Consider the following 4261-nt stretch of genomic DNA (forward strand, 5'->3'; position numbering starts at 1 on the left):
GTACTATGTCCAATTTCCGGATGAACCGCCAAACTGATTTCCAGAGTGGTTGTATCAGTTTGCAGTCCTGGCTCAGCGGGTAAGAGCACTGACTGCTTTTCCGAAGGTCCTGAGTTTGGATCCCAGCAACCACATGGTGGCTCAAAACCACCTGTAATGAGATGTGATGCCCTCTTCTGGTGTGTCTGAAGATAGCAACAGTGTACTTGCAAGAATATTTTTGAGTTCAAGGTTAGCCTGGAATAGCGCAAGTCCCAGATCCAGGAGTGATACACAGCTTTAATCTGGGCCAAACCTTCTGTTGGAGGCCTATATGAGGACATCTCTCTTTGTCTGCCTGCACTTACTTGCCAGAAGTAGCTGTTGGAAGCTACTTCTATAGAAGACCAGCTGAAATAACTAGCCTCATGGGACTGAGCAACTACTAGGTTCTTGGACTTCCCATTCACAGCTGACCACTGTTGGGTTAGTTAGACTGCAGACTGTAAGTCATCACAATAAACTCCCTCAATATACAGAGACATTCCATAAGTTCTGTGACTCTAGAGAACCCTGACTAAGATTTAACTGCACCTTATTTACAAACAAACCACTAGAAAAGACAGATAGGAAGCCAATATAGGCATACAGCATTTTAATAGTAACACATGGTAGATTATCTTCATAGCCATAATGCAGAAGTAACTTTTAAAGAAATTACATACTTGGAATCAACAGGAAAGTCATAATATGTATACTAAATTATATAGTAACAACTTAGTGAAGCAGAAATAAGTGTAAAAAGCATCAGTTGTGTTTTCTCAATGTATGAGACATCATAGTTATTCAGCTATGCCATCAATGAGGTCAATCTTCTTGAGGTTTAGATTATAGTTACACCTAGGCTAAATATAAAGCCTATGCTTCCTTGAAAGTTGAGATAACTAAATATATTACACTGCGAATGCCTATTCCTGCCTGTCTCAAGTAAAGTGCACTCTCCTAATATACACTGCCAAGAAATGTTCTCTACAGAGCAAAGATGAGTGAAAAATAATTTGAATTGGCCACTTACAAACTGACTTAATAAAATAAGATCCCACAATCTTTCAGTTAATCATGTAAATTAAGCCATGTTTCTTTAGTTTAGTACTTTAAAACTAATAAAAGATTGAATAAAGGTTGATTATCCTAACAAATTCTCCATTTGTATGCATCCCTACCTATATAAATACAGCAAATAGTGCCTCTTCTGATTGGTGATGTGGAGGAGTCTATACCCACTATCCAATATCACTGGCATTAGTGGCTCCATTCAAACTAGTAAATATCTTCTTTTTACAAATTTCCCTAAGTTGCTCTGTCCAGTGCTTCTTTTAACAGAGTTCCTGTTGCAGTCTGCAACATCTCCAAAGAGACAGCTCACTTTTTCTAGGCTGTCCACGATGTATAGTCTGAAACTTTGTCATCGGACATAGTTATTTCACAAGAGATCTTGAGGACATCTGCTTTTCTCCACGGGTAGAGCTATAACATTACATTAATGTTAACTTCTTCCAAGGGGATTCCCTGACACACTCACTGAGAAGACTGCTGAGGTTAGCAAGCTACAGAAATTTTAAAATTCCTGTCCAACACTACTTGGCTCTGTGGAGTGTGCAGGAGGCTCAGAAATGAGGCTGCCTTCCTTGTTCTAAATGTGCCTGCCCAGACCAAGATAAGAACTATTATGACAATGGACAAAGGGCAATGGCTGCCAGAGAAGGTAGCTGCTGAACCCCACCTGTCTTAGTGTTTTACTGCTGTGAACAGACACCATGACCAAGTCTTTTTTTTCAGTGGATAAGTATTGTTTATTAAACAAAATCTCAATCTTCGGAAGATTCAGCAGCCAAAAGCTTGGGTGAAATCCTGCTAGCTCAGAGAGTTCTCTTTATAAGGCAACTCTTATAAGGACAACATTTAATAGGGGTGGGCTTACAGATTCAGTGGATCAGTCAATTATCTTTAAGGTGGGAGCATGGTAGCTTCCAGGCAGTCACGGTGCAGGAGGAGCTGAGAATCTTCATCTTTATCGGAAGGCAGATAGGAGAAGACTGGCTTCCAGGCAGCTAGGCTGAGAGTCTTAAAGCCCATGCCCACAGTGTCACTCCTACTCCAATAAGGCCATACCTCCTAATAGTCCCACTCCCTGGGCCAAGCATATACAAACCATCACACCATCCTTACCCACACTGTTGTTTCAGGTGACTACAATGTACAAAATGGAAAGGGAACTGAATATTAATTTCAAACACTAGATCTAAGAACTACAATCTGAGTCTTAGGTTACTTATTAATTTATAAACACCCCTACATAAAACAAATCACACATACCTATTATACTTAAATATACTATGGATAAGTGTATAATTTTATAAGTAACTGAACAAAAGCTATTTTTGATAATTAGATGTTAAGGTAAATTCAAAACGATCACACTAATTTATGTACTAAGATGGATCCATAGGGTCCATAGGGCCAGCTACTTGGCAGGCTGAAGGTAGATCAGTTAAAACCAGGAGTTCAGAGCTCCCAGGGAGTAAACCACCAACCAAAGTGTACACATGGGGGACTCATGGCTCCAGCTGCATGTGTTTAGCAGGGGATGGCCTTATCTGGTATCAATAGGAGGAGAGGACCTTGGTCCTGTGAAGGTTCTGTGCCCCAGTGTAGGGGAATGCCAGGGCCAGTAAGCAGGAGGGGGTGGGCTGGTGAGCAGGGGGAAGGGGAGGGAACAGGGGATTGTTTTAGTTTTTGTTTTTTATTTTATTTTATTTTATTTCTCTCTCTCTCTCTCTCTCTCTCTCTCTCTGGAGGGGAACCTGGGAAAGGAGATATTGTAAATAAAGAAAACATCTAATTAAAAAAAAAACAGGAGTTCAACGCCAGACATCATGATTTTCAACCTCAAAATAAACGAACTGTATAACTAAGAAGTTATTTAACAAAGTAATTTAAATACTAGCTGGTCTTTGAGCCTCTTCAAGACATTACAGCTATAAGTTTGTAACTGCATCAACTGACAACTTTCATGGGACTAATTATAGGAAGGATCAAATTATAGTACCTGGTCATCTCACCACATTTAAAGACATTTGCTCCAATAATCTTTAAATGTTTAGTAAATATAGAAACAGTAACTAATATCTCACACCTATAAATCACCTTTTCTTGAGAGATACAGGAAGGAGCATTATAGAAAATCTGAGGCTAACTTTGATCACCTAAGAACCTGTGTCCACAAAACAAGCAAACAAAAAGCAAAACTGACAAAAGTGTTTAGTCAGGTTGTGATTTCAAGAACTTGGAAAGTAGAAAAAGGAGGGCTATGAGTTCAATGTCTTCCTAGATTATATAGCAAGTCTCAGGTCAGCCTAGGCTACAAGAAAATTTATCTCAAACTACCAAAAAAAGTGGTTTATGTGGAGGCTAGGTATATAGGTCAGTGCCATAAAGCCTAACAGCCTAGAACCAATGTTCCAAAAATTAGGGGTTCTCTTCAGCTAACAAGCAGCAACTATGTTCTAATATTTTTTGCTAACCTGCTCTATTCAATTTTCCTTTCAAGGCTCCTTCTGAGTCACACCACTACAGGCTGCAAAGGTACCCCCTGTAGTTTTTCAGTTCATGCATGAAGTACAGCAGCAGTGTTGCAATCACAAAGTGTATGTACCTAACTTTTGGACAAAATCTACTTTTCTAAAAGAACACAGGTGGCCTATCACACTAATGATTCACCTGACACTCTCACCATAGGCATTCAAATCTAACATATTTCAGAAACTTTTGAGTTTTGAAGACAGCTTACTCCTTTACAGAGTTTACTTTTTTTTTAAAAAAAAAAAAGGGATCAATGATCATTGTAAATAGTACAATCAAGTAAAACTTGACAGTCTTGTATCTAAAAGACTTTTGACCATACATAATGGTCATTATTTGCTTCAAAGATTCCTATAAAAGAAATCGCCTTTCTTGATCTCATACCATCCAACATTCAGAAAGTTACTGGCTGCTTATACAGCCTTCTCACCAGGAGAGGCTCACAAAACCCTTGAGCATATAGCACTCCATATGCAGCTGACCACTATTCTTTGGGCCATAAAAAACAATTATCTTGAGATATACAAGTTTCTGACCTGGATCTTGGCATGGAGATCTTGGAATAATTTTAATCTTTTACATTTCAAAGTGTTCAATAAGTTATAAAGTTCTCTTACAACCAGTTTCTTTTATATCCATA

This window comes from Mastomys coucha, chromosome X (assembly GCF_008632895.1).
Source record: "Mastomys coucha isolate ucsf_1 chromosome X, UCSF_Mcou_1, whole genome shotgun sequence".
In the NCBI taxonomy this organism is placed as follows: domain Eukaryota; kingdom Metazoa; phylum Chordata; class Mammalia; order Rodentia; family Muridae; genus Mastomys; species Mastomys coucha.